This window comes from Phyllopteryx taeniolatus, chromosome 5, assembly GCF_024500385.1.
Source record: "Phyllopteryx taeniolatus isolate TA_2022b chromosome 5, UOR_Ptae_1.2, whole genome shotgun sequence".
Taxonomy (NCBI): domain Eukaryota; kingdom Metazoa; phylum Chordata; class Actinopteri; order Syngnathiformes; family Syngnathidae; genus Phyllopteryx; species Phyllopteryx taeniolatus.
The window spans coordinates 22,813,831-22,829,509 of record NC_084506.1 but is presented as its reverse complement, the minus strand read 5'-3'; the positions used below and the strand labels follow the sequence as shown (position 1 = coordinate 22,829,509).

At 41.0% G+C, this 15,679-nt stretch overlaps 1 long non-coding RNA gene and 1 other non-coding gene across 2 annotated transcripts; one reads left to right on the top strand and one right to left on the bottom strand.

The window, feature by feature from the left end:
* The first annotated feature begins 564 nt into the window (after positions 1–564).
* On the top strand, positions 565–638 carry trnan-guu (transfer RNA asparagine (anticodon GUU)). Its single transcript has one exon. It is a non-coding gene; the product is annotated as a tRNA-Asn (tRNA).
* A 1,735-nt stretch (positions 639–2,373) lies between these two features.
* Positions 2,374–4,984, bottom strand: LOC133478676 (uncharacterized). Its single transcript, XR_009788734.1, has 3 exons — positions 4,875–4,984; positions 3,083–3,186; positions 2,374–3,001 (listed from the first exon to the last, which is right to left on the bottom strand). It is a non-coding gene; the product is annotated as an uncharacterized LOC133478676 (long non-coding RNA).
* Between the last annotated feature and the right edge of the window lie 10,695 nt (positions 4,985–15,679).

The window sequence follows — 15,679 nt, the reverse complement described above, 5'->3', positions numbered from 1 at the left end:
GCAAGAAGTGTGAGCTCCAAGCAAGTGAAAGCTTCGGGGGCGTGGTCATATTGAGATGGGCAGGTAGCCACGTAGCAGCTTCCCGCTCACTTTATTTGCACGCTCACTGGCCACTTCGTTAGGTACACAATCTCGTGAAGTCCAACACAAAATCAGTCACTTTTTCAAGAATCCACATGGTGCTTTCCCCATTCTAAATCAATCGGACGGGGTTACAGACTGTGCAGGTGATCGTTGTCCTGTTTTAAGTTTCGCATGGCGCTGTGCTTGGATGTGAAAGTTTGCGTCATGTGACGAGAATATGAATGATTCAATTCACTGAGCATTTACCTTTATAAAATAAAAAAATAAATAAAAAAAAGTCCAACCTTCATTTGTTCTTTGTCCAAACTTTGAACTCGTAAATAACCTTCTGAAGGTTTTATCATGTTCAGACTGATGCGAGCACACCTGCTGAACAAATGTGAACTGAATGCCTTCTTATCAAAACAGTCTTTGCTGGCTAAAATATTTCCATGAAGAAACTGAAGTTGTGAACTGAAGTGGGAATAAGACCGTCTGACCGTCTCTGTGGCGCAATCGGTTAGCGCGTTCGGCTGTTAACCGAAAGGTTGGTGGTTCGAGCCCACCCAGGGACGCTTTTGGGACTTAACTGAATTTCAATTTTACTTTAAAGAATGTATACGGTATGTCTTTTAAAATTGTATTTTCTATTTGAAAATAAAATTATACTTTATTTTATTTTTATTTATCTTTTGACTTAAAATACATTTTGACAGGAAGAGAAATAAGTGAAACCTAAAAGGTTGTGGCCACATTTATTATTAATCATCAAAATTCCTTAGAAGAAGTCAGGCATCTAATTTATTTATATTTTGATTATTATTATTATGATTATTATTTTACTATTTTTTCTAATTTTCCTGTCTGTAAAAAAAAACAATCAAAGACAAAAGAAGGCAAATGAAAATTAATTATATCGAATAAATAATGCCTCATAATTTTATCTGTATGTCAAAAAAATTTTATGAAAAAGAAAAAATGAACTGCCCACTAAATCAACAAGCTGTGCCAAAAAACATATTGTTTTTATATAAAAATAGAATAAAATAAATAAATGTATAAAAAATGCCATAATGTAACTTCTTCCTATGTATGTCAAAATTATTTTAAAATACAAATACGAAAAAAATTAATGTAAACATAAACTATCAAAATTATTGTAAATTAAAAATGCCAAAAAATATATGTTTAGATTTTCTGCCAGTAAACAAATTGTTGATATAAGAATTAAAGTGAAAAATAAATAGAAAAAATAAAATCTTCCACCAAGTTTCACATAATTCTCCACCTGTCAATTTTTTTTAAAATAAAAAGAAATACAAAGTAAAAAAAAAATTCAGAATACCTTTACATCAATAGTGCCACAAAATAAAATGTATTTCTCCGCCTTTCAACAATATACATTTTTAAACTAAAAAAAGACAAATTAAATCAATTAAGTAAAATAAAATTAAGAAAATCACAAAAAAACAGGCCACAAAAATAGATATTTCTCTGACTGTAAAAAATACCTTCATGTATTTTATATTCAAAATTAAAGGTAGAACTGAATACCAAAAATTAATCATGCCACCAAATTTTACATAGATCTCTGCCTGTCAGAAATATTTGATGTAAAAATAAATATCCAAAATAAATAATACCACCAAGTGTCACTTATTTGTCTGCCTGTCCATATAATATTATTGAAAAAATAATAAAGTGAAATTGAAATATACAACTTCCTTTAAATAAATAATTCCACAAATGTACTTTATTTCGCTGTGTTTAAAAAAATAAAAATTAAAAATTAAGTAAAATAAACAAAATTCTAAAAAATCACAAAAAGTAGGCCACCAAAGTAGATATATATATATCTGTCTTTCTGTCAAAAATTTATATTTATATTAAAATTTAAAGTAAAACATGAAAAATGCCACAAAGTTTCTGTCAAATGTCTGTTAAAAATATTTTAAAATAAAAGTGAAAAACCAGAATTGTGAGGTTAGCATATCAGCCTCACAGTTCTGAGGTCGTGAGTTCAAGTCCGGGCTCCGGCCTTCCTGTGCGGAGTTTGGATGTTCTTGTAAGTTTTGTGCCTGCATGGGTTTTGTCCCGGTAGCCTACTCCGGTTTCCTCCCGCATTCCAAAAACATTCATGGTAGGTTCACTGAAGTCTCAAAATAGTCTGTAGGTGTGTATGTGAGTGTGAATGGTTGTTTGTCTACAGCATATGTGCCCTGCGATTAGCTGGCGACCAGTCCAGGGTGTACCCCGCCTCTTGCTTTAAGTCAGCTGGGATAGGCTCAAGCACACACGCGATCCTAGTGAGGATACGCCGTGCAGAGAGTGGATGGATGGCTGGAATCAGAATTCCTAGAAATACTAATTTACATATTTCTCTGTTTGTGTTTAGATAATATTTTCCCCAAATTAAAAAATACATTAGAATGTAGAAAAAAAAAAGGTCATAAATAATCTTCAAAATAAATTAGGCCACAACATTTAATCAAAATCTGGTTTTATATTTGTTATCTAAAAGCTGATACTTTGCTTACGTACATGCAAAAATATGAATGATGTTTTAAGGCCGGGTTGTGGCGCAGCTTGTTTGTACTGTTACACACACACACGCACGCACGCGCACACACGCACGCACGCTTCCCATGACAAGTTTCCCCTTCCTGCCATTGTCTGCTGCGCTGGCAAACATGGAAAGATGGAAAAAGGGTGCAGCAGAATTCCAAAAAGCTCCATGCGCTCAACAATCGATGCGTTCGAGGACCTTTGCCGACGCGTGTAAAAATGTGAGCGCACGGTTCTCCCTCACGACGACAGCAGTGAGCAGCTGGACTGTGATGAATGCTTCCGTTGTTTTGCGAAAACACAATGTAGCTGTTTGCGTGAGTCATTACCTCCGCCAAGCATGAAAGGCCTGCGGCATTAGCCCCTTTCTTACCTATGGCAATTTTTTATGCAAAAACACACCACAATGAGAATACATGAATATAGCTTGTGTGTGTGTGGGTGCGTCACCTACATGTGAAGGGTGGCCCGTGGAAGTGTGGATTTTGGCACTGGCGTCCCCTCCGAGGTCAAAGGTGCTGAGGTGAGCAGCAGGTCACGAGGTGTTGCCGTTGACCCCTGGAATGTGTAAGCAAGTGTAGATGGGAAACGTTTGTAAGAAGATTTTAGAACGGTTCCTGACGGAGGATAGAACCTCAATACTCTGAACATCTTTGGGTTTTTACACCACGATGGGACAAATTTAACCCGTGTCGTCACTCAGTCGCTTTCTTTACATCTTTTCATGACCTGCATACAACAACTGTTAGTCAACTAGTGAGTAAGTTACTGGTTAGTGGTTAATCAGTCAGTTGGTCGGTTGGTTAGTAAGTTAGTTATCAAGGCAGTTCATTGAATTAGTTGGTTGCTTCGTAAATTAGTTGGTGAGTCACTAAGTCAGTTACTGCTGTCCTTTAATTTGTGAGTCGGTCTGGTTGTTAGTTAATCAGTCAGTTCAAATGTTAGTTAGTCAGTCAGTTATTTAAGTATTCAATCACTCAGGTGGTTGATTGGTGGGTTGGTTAGCTAGTTAATTGTTGTTGACTGTTATTCAGTCCAGTTGTTAATTGATTAGTCAGTCAGTAACTCACTCAGTCAGTTACTGTAGTTAGTTACTTATTAAGTCACTCAGGTAATTAGTTAGTAGGTGGTCAGTTAGTTTATTAATTAGTCAGACAGTCTCTAACCAGTTGGTTGTTAGTTTATCTAGTTCGTAAGTCTGCTAGTCAATAAGTTGTTTGTTTGTTAGTGAGTTGGTAAGTCAGTTACTTTAGTCAGTTGTTTAATTTGACACTATTTGACACATATTTTTGATAGTTTGGTAGTGTAGTTAGTTACAGGGTCAGTTGTTGGGTGTGCTTAACCTCCATCTTTGTGAGAACAATTTTACACAGCAGCTCAGAGAGGCCAAGGCAGCGCTCCATGTTTATGACCATACAAGGTCTCGACACATTCCTCACTCCCCCATGGACACGCTACTACAGGAGGAGGAGGAGGAGGAGGAGGAACTTATCTCGTGTGCACTCATTAGTTTGTAACAAGGGATGAGCCGGGGTCAAAGGTAAACCGGAGCAGGTCAAAAAGACGCTTCTGGAATGACAATTCTCCTTCTGGAAGCTTCCTCCCACAAACACTTGAGGCGGATCGAGTGCTTCTCGTGGTGTTTTGCATCAGCAAATCCTGCAGAGGGCGCCAGTAGTAGTGAGTCGACTGGGAAATGATGAATTCAACCAAAATTGGTGCATCAGGGCCCTTACAAATGATTCAACATTTAGCCGTCTTTGTCTTTTTACACAGACCCCAGTGAACCAAAGCGCTGAAAAGAATTGGGCGGGAAAAGTGAGTTTCGGGTATTAAAATGGAACGGCACTATGACCAGACCTTTCCTTTTACACTGGCATTGTCCTACCTGTGTTACTGTTGCGATCCTATCTTCAAAAGTGAAAAATGGTTTACATGGAACAGCAAACCGGGAAGAAGGCAGAAAAATGACGGCTGTGTGAAAGCCTGTTTCACACAGAGATCCTGCTAAATTGCTGTAAAAAGAACTGCAACAAAATGCAGACTTTGCGAAAGCCTCTATAACAAAGAGATGGCACAACATTTCTGGAGAACATCTTGCATTTATCTGCTTTTACCTTTTACACAGGCACCCGCTGTCTCTGCGATTGTGGAACAGTGACAACTGATTTCGAAAGTGTATGAATGAATAGCTTTCTTCACAGTCTCAATCAGGATCTTGTATGGAGCGTGTATATTTTGTTTACCTCATTCCCAGCATGCCTTTTAGGTTTACGTCTCGTGAGTTTTGGCCAAACCGGCTCTTCCTTCGCCTCCTCCTCCTACTCCTCCTCGCAGCATCGCTATCATACCTGCAAGCAGACGGGATGGTGCCGCCTAGTTTTTGTAACGTTTAGGGGCACGGCCGCAAAATCAACACTCGCTAAGCTTGTATGTTTTAGTTTTAGTGACAAGTGGGAGAACAAACGTGGGAAATCCAGGCGTTAATCTTAAAATGTTACCTTAACCTGAGAGTTCAGTTTAGGGTTAGGACGGGGTTTTGGGTTCGGGGTTAGGCCAAGGTTCGCATTTCGGTTACGAGTTAGCTTTAGAGTAAGGGATTAAGTTAGGGGTTACGGGTAAGTAAGCGACGGATAGGATGTACTGTAGGTCTACAAACAGACATAAATTCATCCAGTGAGGTCGGTGGGTCATGATTCTTATTTGAGAACCAGACCGAAAATTGTTATATGCACCCCTGTTAATTGCAATAAGTCTGCATAGATTCTCAGTCATCCAGCTCATCCAAATATGAAATATTGCGTGCCAACTTGGTCATATGATTCCTGACCAGCCGTTCCAGGCAGCCAACTCCCAAATTAATTGGAGAAAAAAAATCTCATCTCGGAAAACAAGACTTTCATTGACACTTTCCACAATGTGACCAGCACAAATGTACAAAGTGAATGCCCACACTTGAGATTTGTTGACGTGTAAAGGCTGTGCCTCAGGAAAACAACCTTACCAATGAAGTCATCCTATTTTTTTTCCACTCACTGGTGAGAGGGGAGGGAATTGTTTGGAAAATGGGCTACTTAGTCACTCCCGCTAATCCGGAGATGTCACGGCGTAACCAGTTCAACATTGGAAAATTCCTCCACTGAAGACATTCCTAAGCCCACCAGGAAACCCCTCCCACCACACCCCCTCGCGTTTTTTTTACCTTCCCGTCTCCAGGTGGTACCGTGGCAGGCGGATGTTGCGTTGAAACAAAAGTAGCGATGACCTGAAGCAGATGCATGTCTGCTGTTTGCTTCGCGGCTCATGTCATGTTGGAGATCTGACTATTTCCAGGGAGACGCACCTGAGCCAACTCCTTGGATTATTAGAAAGTAAAAGATGTACTTAAATAACCATATAATTCAAATGTATTGCACCTACAGTAAGTTAAATAAAAGTCGTACCTAATAAATGTTGGAAAACAGTTCTAAAAGATGAAATACAACTCTGTTGTACTTAACAGTTAAACACAACTGAACTGTACTAACAAATGTACAATACCGGATTGGGGAAAAAAGGTTAAGACCCTGTAATATTGTGCACAGTTTGAATATTTAATTCAGTGATTCTTTTTGTTCCCACGAGAGGGAACCCACATACTGCTAAACATTTTGAGAATCACTACACGAGACAAATGGGCATCGATAAATAGCCCAGCTTGAGAGTTTTCGTCATCGGACGTGGACGGAACTTGGCATGAAATACGCTACAGCCGTCATCCAACTCTACCGCCAAGCTCCATCCACACCCTATGATAAGAACTCACAAGATTTAGCCTCGTGCACGTCTGTCCAGGTTGCAACCCTAGAAATGGCCAAAAATGCTAATACACCAGTAACTTGACTCACGAGTTTCTCGAGTCACTCTGTGTTGTGCGCGAAAATTTGAGATAAGTGCAAGCTCCAGATACGCCTGTGCTGTCTCTCAGACAGCCTGAATGTTGTTCACGCCGTGCATGATATATTTCACACACAGAGGTGTATCTTTTTTTTTTTTTTTTTGCTGTAAATTAGCACTCAGTATGGCTCTTAAGAAAGTGAAAAATAGCCCTGGAATGTGTTGCGGTTACGTTGGCGTCCAGTGAGCTTGAGAAGGCAACTTAGTTTTGGGGGTGGAACAGATTAATTCTATTTCCATTCATTTTAATTGTGTACATTGCATTGGTTTGTGGAAATTTCCTATTGTGAAAGAATTCAGTTCTACTATACAGTCATTTTTAAGATACATAGTTTTTTTAAGCAATCACTTTTAATGGGGTTTTACGGTACACTTACTAGAACGTGTCCCCCCTGATAAATGGGGCTTCACTGTTTTTCGAATAGAAGGCAACATGGTGGCGTATTCATTCCTATGTCATTCAGAATGAGAGTAGTAAGTCTTTAGGGCATGAAGGGGAGGCTCAGTGCTTCTGTCAGTATCCACTTTGGCCTCTCGAATGGCTCCAATAAATACCACCAACTTCCAAAGAGCAGCTCCACGGAGCTTCACAAGGAATGTGTATGTGTGTATGTGTGTGTTTGCGTGTACTGTGCGGCCATTGTGTGAGTGTGCGAGCCCCGCCCAGTCTCTCATCTCCACACATTGTTTCAGCTATTTTCCTTGGGGCCTGTCAGAACATTCCAGTGCTCAGGTGCTCGCTGATTATTTTCCCCTTGAAGACAGAGGCCGTAGCTTGATGTACAGCGTCGTTTTATGAGACGATGTGTAGCTACACAAGTGGAAAATGTTGATATGAACTTTTCTGTAAAAAGAGTTTCGATCTTTCTTTACAGAAATACTCTATTGTGATGTATTGCGGAATCACTGTATCGTGATACTGATATTATCTGTATTGTGTACAATATCAATATTTTTTTGTAACAAATAAATCTGATGTATCGGCAAGAGCACAATCGCTTTTCTTATCTGCGGTTACAAACATGCAAATACATATATCGATTATCACCGTGTCATGAAAATGGTTTCAACGTCAAAATGTTGTCACATCGTATCTTTTGCTATCTGTTCGTTGTGTTGTTTTATCAATGATATCATGACCAAGTGACAAAATATCAATATCTTGATATGATACATAAGCATCGAATATCGATACAACGGTTATTTTATTTATTATTATTATTTTTTTGTGTGTGTAAAAATTTATCGATCTGTGGTTACATACTGTAGATGTTACGATATATCGGTTATCACACAATGGCTGTATTATGATATCGTGAGACTTTCGGTATCCTTGTCTAAATAACCTGATATTTGAAAACTTTACAAAGTAATGATATTTTACTCATACAGCCATTCCCTTGTAAAAAACGTTTTCTGATCTCTGGTTTTATATCGTGGTATTGTGATTTTATTGGTATCGTTGGCAAAATATCCTGATATCGTTGTACAGTACGTCAAATATCAATCAGACCATTGTTGTTGAAACTTTTCTGATCTCTGGTCACGTAGATGTTAGGATGCATCAGTTATCGCACAATGGCTGTTTCATGATATTCTGTATTGTTGGCAAACAAACTGTTAGCTGAATACTGAATACACTTGGGTAACCCTGCGGCCGTTTCTTTGCAAGAAATATTCCGATCTCTTTTTTTTTATCGTGATGTTGTGTTTCTATCATTGGAAAATATCAAATATGAGCATAGTTTACCAATGATACCTTCTTGTTTATCGATACACAAGCATCAAATATAAATATGAGCGTTTTTGGGTCAAGTAGATATGGGGCAGTGGTGTTTATGATGACCTGCAATACAGCGGGATAACATTGTATACCAATTATCGCACGACTGCTGTATTGTGATAGCATTCGTGTTAACCTTCCCGTGTATTGTTCCTGAAGTTTTGGCATTTTCTTCTTGTAGGTGTCCCACTACTTTTGTCCCTCAGGGGGGGTCTTTGGGATGTTCTTGTGATTCTTTTTTTTTTTTTTTTTTCCCCAAGCATCACAACATTCCAGCCTTTTGCTCTCGGCAGTTGGGATGTTTGTCGGGATATTATTTTCCTTGCTCCAACAATAGACGGAAGCGGCCAGCTGATTCCCGCGTCTTTAAACGGGACCAGGAGGACCCTCTCTGGGGTGTCGTTTTGGCAGATGGAGGCTCCGGAACGCACAATAGTCAGGACACGGCGGAGACGAGGGCGTGTGAGGAAATCCCTGAATTTGGCGTTCCAAGTGGCCTCTCCCAGGGTTTTCCCTCTTAATGGACCAGATGTGAGATTGTGTCAGCCAGTGTGTGTGTCAATGCACGTCTTTATGTGTATATGTGTGTGGTGAGTGGCTTTGGAAGGAATTCCTTGGGATGAGAGGGTTTCCCTGTCGGCCCTTTTGACAAACTCTGCCTCGTTTCCAAGGCGGACGGAATTCCCGCACGCATGTGGCGAACGACATCATTTTTCATTTCACTCCCAGTGCTTCACGTTAAAAGATTTTTACTGAAGAGTTTCGAAAAGGGTTTCGCAGGATGATTCGGAAATGTTTTGGGCTTTTCTCCTGAAAAATGAGAAACATCATTGCACAATTGCTTTACCGTGAACCCCCATTCATCGTAAGGTTTCAGAACCACCCCATAGGAGAAAATCCGCAATATGGAGACCATATAAAGAAACTTATTTAAGATGAGTTTTACCACACTCACACACTTTCAACACATGGTAACTTATTAAAACACACTTGTCAAAACGCACTTTTTCAAACAGTTTTTAAAGTTCACAGTCTCTCACTCACAGAGTTCTTTAAATAAGTTTATAACTTTTTATTTGTTGCTGGTTTACTGTAAAACTGACAAATAAAAGAAAATATAATTAAACAGTGGATATTTAAACACCAACATTTTCAATCAAACCATAGAATTTTGCTTAGCAAAAGTTCGCTAACTTAATGCTAACATATGATGCAAAAATCAGAGCAAAAATTAGCATAGATGTTACAAACAACTGCTACTTTAACACACACAGAGAAGCAACACAAACAAACAGAGCATACAACAAACGTGAATAAAACATTCAGATCAGATTATTGTCTCTCAGTTTTCTGACCTCAGGTTATAAAGATCATCGATTTATATCACAATCACTGAATCGTGTTGTACGGTATCGTTGCCACTCATACACAATACTTTGTTGATACACAAGCATTGATACGCAAGCGTCAAATATTGATATGACCGCCTTTGTAAAACAACATAAAACAACAAGTCAACATAAAAGGTTTTCAATATGAAAACACACCTAGTTCTACTATATAGCACAGCCACAGAACTACCTTACAAGAGTCATGTAGCTTAATGCTAACACATAAGCACATAAGCACCATAGACGGGCTAACGGAACTAGTATTGATATTGCGCTTGTTATGAAACTTTAAGCAATGGGTATTTGAACACAAACGGTAGCAACTCTTGCAGGCAGATAATATAAAAATACTCACAGGCATATATTCTTTATCTTCTTCAAAAAAAATGACTAATATTAATTCAGCTGGCGGCACGGTGGCCGACTGGTTAGAGCGTCAGCCTCACAGTTCTGAGGACCCGGGTTCAATCCCCGGCCCCGCCTGTGTGGAGTTTGCATGTTCTCCCTGTGCCTGCGTGGGTTTTCTCCGGGTACTCCGGTTTCCTCCCACATCCCCAAAAAAAACATGCATGAATTGGAGACTCTAAATTGCCCGTAGGCAATTTGAGTGGGAATGGTTGTTTGTTCCTATGTGCCCTGCGATTGGCTGGCAACCAGTTCAGGGTGTACCCCGCCTCCTGCCCGATGACAGCTGGGATAGGCTCCAGCACGCCCGCGACCCTAGTGAGGAGAAGCGGCTCAGAAAATGGATGGATGGATTAATTCAGCTTGGGACAGTCTTCTGTGTTTATTCATCAATTCTACGTGTAGTATTTATGTATTATTCTGCCTCCTGGTGGCCAAGCCAGATGCACAATACCAATTGTTGGTGTATGCAATCATGATGCTCAATATTTATTCTTTACATTCTTTTTAATTATGTCATTGCTGTATGTTTTCAGAAAGAACAGTACTTATTAAAAACATGTTACAACATTTTATATTGTTGTATTAGAGGGGCCTGGAACAGATTAATGGGATTTCCATTCATTTCAATGGGGAAAGATGATTTGAGTTATCTTGAGTTACGAGTGTGGTCACAGAATGAATTAAACTCATAAGTTAAGGCACCACTGTGTTAGAAAACCCCTTTTTATGGATGTCTCAAACAAATAGTGCTTAATGTAACTAAATTAACTAAGTAATTATCTAGATAGATAGATAGATAGATAGATAGATAGATAGATAGATAGATAGATAGATAGATAGATAGATAGATAGATAGATAGATAGATAGATAGATAGATAGATAGATGGATATTAATCTACAGCAGGCATAAAAAAAAAACACTCTTATGTAATCTCTGATTGGTTCCCATTATCATGGCAACCGCATCACAACAATCTCCCAGTCAGCAGGATGGAAGAAAAAAAGTGGGCAGCAGAGGCATGAGCCTGGCGCGTTCGCACTGACATCAGCTGAAGGGAATGCGTGTTTATGTAAGTGTGCGTGTGTGACTTACATCACTTTGGTGTTGCTGTTCAAGTTTGGGAGACTAAATAAATAGTAGGTTAATATATGTAATGTACAGGTGTGTGTGGGACATACACACAAGGCAAGCGTGAGTCACTGAGTGGAAAGTCGCATGATGACTAGTTTTAGTTTTTTTTTCAAAACTGTGGTTTAAATATAAAATATTAAGTGTTTGGGCCCCTTTCCAAAACTGGAGAGCTATGTTCAGTTTTTGAACACAAACGGAGTGTCCGTCTGAGGTTAAACAGGAAATAGTGAGAGTTGACGCTGTCATGCAAGAGAGATGCTTTGTCCAAATACGGGAAGAGGTGAAGCGTAAAGAAGGCTTTTACTTTGTTGTAGAGAGTGGACATGTTCATACTTTTATTTTGTTGAATTACTCACTGCCAACACGGTAGACAACTGGTTAGCACAGCGGCCTCACAGTTCTCGGGACCGGGGTTCAAATCCCGGCACTGCCTGTGTGGGGTTTGCATGTTCTCCCCGTACCTGCGTGGGTTTTCTCCAGGTAGGCCAGTTTCCTCCCACATCCCAAAAACATGCGTGGTAGGTTGATTGAAGACTCTAAATTGCCCGTAGGTGTGAATATGAGTGTGAATGGTTGTTTGTTTCTCTGTGCCCTGCGATTGGCTGGCGACCAGCTCAGGGTGTACCCCGCCGCTCGCCCGAAGATAGCTGGGATACACTCCAGCACGCCCGTGACCCGAGTGAGGATAAGCGGTACGGAAAATGGATGGATGGACGGTTAGGTGCTGCTCAGTATTTGGCTAGCGTTCCAGCAGATGTTTTGAGGACACACCCAGCAGGTCTCCCACGTAGAGTTAAGAACAACAAGGGAGAGGTCATCTCCTCTTTTCCTCGGAATGTTGCTCACAAGCATGCGGAGGAGGAGGAGGAGGAGGATGACCTCTGAACCTGCACTTGACTCTGCTCCACCAATGAGCTCCTGAAAACATCAGCACGAGGCCTACAAAATAGAAGCATAAACACCATGACGACCAACAAGACCATGAAATAAGTCTATCATGTGAAATTCGTGTTGGAACGCTATTGTATTCAATTAACGCAATGACTGATTCAGCAAAATAAAAGCACAGACACCTCAGCTTTATGATGTCCGATTCAACATAATAAAAGCTGAAGAATCAACATGATTATTTACCAATTTCTACTTCATGAAAGTCTGAACATTCCCACTTTATTGTGTCTAATCCGACAAAATAAAAGCATGAACATTCATGCATTATGATGCCCAATTCAAATAAATAAAAGCATGATCATTATTTTACCAATTTCTACAAAATAAAAGGTTGACCATTCACACTTTATGGTGACCAGTTCAACCAAATAAGACTATGAGTAATGAGTAATGACTAATTCAACAAAATAAAAGCATGGACATTCCAACTTTTCAGAAATTATTCAACAAAATAAAATCAGAAACATTGGCACTTTGCAAAGAGTAATTCAATAAAATCAAAGCCTGAACATTCACACTATATCGTGACTCACACTGCAGGAATTCACACGCACACACAGACACACACACACACACACACACACACGCAGCTTTCAGGAAGTGTGCAATAACTCCGATAACGAGAGTGTACGTTTGTTTTTGTGTGCTAATGGCCCGGCTAATTGATGCTAGCAAACAGGAAGTGCGCGCTTTGTTGTCATTGTTGCAAGTGGAGGCTTTATCGCGGACTCTCGGGTCCCCCCGGCCCCTACCTCTGATACTACCTCACCGACTTGAACGCTAACACCTGTCGACAGCTAATCCGCTAGCAGCATGACATGACATTTCCTAGGAGGAAAATTTAACCATTAACATGAGTTAAATTGCTTTTATACTGTTAAAAATGTGACTTAAAACGTTGCCTGTACACTTCATTAAGCTTCTATGACAGCCCCAATTTGATTTCCATTATCGCCTATGGGAAACCCTCTAATAGTTATCTTCTTCTTACACCTGCAACGCTACAACGTTCCAGCGCATTGTGGTCTCGCTCGCCTTCTTCCCAGCATCCCGGTCGAGTCGGCGAACGCACACTTTCCTGGCGCGCGTTCAGGAAGCGCTCGCTCCAAATAAGGCGGAGGAGCAGCGAGCAGGCAGGATGGAAACCTTGGAGACGCTTCCTTGGAGACCGGACCACCATAATAAAACACTCCCTCCGTGACTCCCGGCCCGACCGAGGAATTAGCGCGAAGACACAAGTGTGGGAATACTGTCGTCTCAGAAATGGAGCAAGTATGGACCAAAGTATTGGGACACACATGTTGTTGGAATTCTGACACAGAAATGCAGCAAATGATGACAAAAGACATATACAAAAGTATTGGGACACCCCACAGAAAGTGGCTAAAAGGTCTATTGTTTCCTACTTTTGGAAAAACTTCAAGCTAAGCTCCATGGAGGATCTCGAATTATCCTGGAATTCCCTCACTCAGCACTAACAGGGAATTGCCCCCCCTCCAAATTTAACCGGATGGGACACCAGTACGGTGTATTTTAAGAGGACAGTCCATGGTACCTGTGTGCGTGTTTGCGTGAGTGTGTGAGTGACTGCGTGAGACAGAAAGAGTAGGTGCATGTGTGTGTTGTGCAAGTGTGTGTGAGTGAGGGTGTGTGAGAGTTTGCGAGATGAGCGTGAGAGAGTGAGTGTGTGAGCAAATGTGTGTGTTTATGCATGTAAATGTGTGTGCGTGTGTGAGAGTGAATGAGTGCGTGTAAGTTTGTGTGAAAGTGTGGGTGTGAGTCAGTTCGTGTAAATGTATATGTGTGTGTGTGCGTGTGTGTGTGTGTGTGAGTGTGCGAGTAAGTGTGTGTGAATAAGCAAGTTTGGGTGAGCGTTCAAGTGTGTGTGCGAGTGTGTGTTTCTGAGCGAGTCTCTGTGTATGTGTGCGCCTGTGTCAGAGAGTGTGTGCGAGTGTGTGAGCATGCAAGGGAGTGTGTGTGTTTGTGTGTGTGTGTATATGTGTGTGTGAGTGGTTGTGTGTTTGTGTGAGCGTGCGAGTAAGTAAGTGTGTGTAAAAATAATAATAAATAAGTACGCGAGTGGGTGGCACATCTGCCTCACAGTTCTGAGGAACCGGGTTCAAATCCGGCCTCGCCTGTGTGGAGTTTGCATGTTCCCCCCGTGCCTGCGTGGGTTTTCTCCGGGTACTCGGGTTTCCTCCCACATCCCCCAAAACTCTAAACTACCCGTAGGCGTGAACGTAAGTGCGAATGGTTGTTTGTTCCTATGTGCCCTGCGATTGGCTACCGACCAGTTCAGGGTGTACCCCGCGTACCAGCACGCCCGCGACCCTAGTGAGGAGAAGCGGTACGGAAAATGGATGGAAGCATGTGAGTGCGCGTGTGTGAGCAAGCGAGTGTGTGTGATTGCGGAATGATGACTCATCATCATAATTACAGAGCAAGTCGGGACATTTTCATTCCGAAGACCCCGTGGCCTGCCGGGAGGAGGAGGAGAAGATGGCCGCCACACCCTCTGCTCCTCCTCACCAGGGGATTCCTTCGCCCGACGGGGATGGCATTCCTGTCACAGCGTTGCCATGGCTACCAACCAGGAAAGTCCAAAACACAAAGAATATCCCAGTCAAAATCAAATTTGATGGGAAAATCAAAGTCATTAGTGTAGTTTTGCCAAATTTGTGCATGCTTCTTCTTCTTCTTCTTCTCTTTCCTCCTCTTCTTCTTCCTCCTCTTCTTCTTCTTGACACTCGAGGCTTCTACGGCGCACGTTCACATTTTCTGCAGTGCCTTCAAAGAAGCTTTGTGCTCCTTGGAGACTCTTCCAGACGGACAAGTGAAAGCAGCATTCACCCGCCTGGATGGTAGTCCTGCATGTGGAAAACTACTCTGCGTATGTGTGCGTGTTTGTTATATATGTGTGTGTGTGTGTGTGTGAGAGGCTATGTGTGTGGAGGGGGGGGGGGGGGGGGTTGTTAGTTGTGTGTGTGTTTGTGTGTATTTATATATTTATAAGTGTGTTTTTGTGTGTGTGTTACTATGTTGTATTTAACTATTAACAGTGGTTGACAATATCTCCACTTGTGTTACCGTTAATCGTGTTCGAATGTGACTTGTGCACACTTAATGAGTTTATGATGGCCAAAGTTTGACCCTGGGAGTGATTATTTTTATTTTTATTATTTCCCATGGGGAAAATGTAGCCGTTAACTGTGGTTCACTTCTTTTTACACTTGTAAGACAGTTTGAAAAAAAAACAGTTAGCGTCTTACTGCACGGCCTTTGTGCTCCAATCACAATAAAACATGCTAGTCCATTTCATCCTCGACCATTGATTTTCTTTTCTCGTCACTTAACGTTATTATTTTGTGCAAAGCGGAACATTCCAGTGATAGGCTCGTGCCGCACGCGCGCGCACAGACACACACATACACACAGTCGCTGTTTTTGCC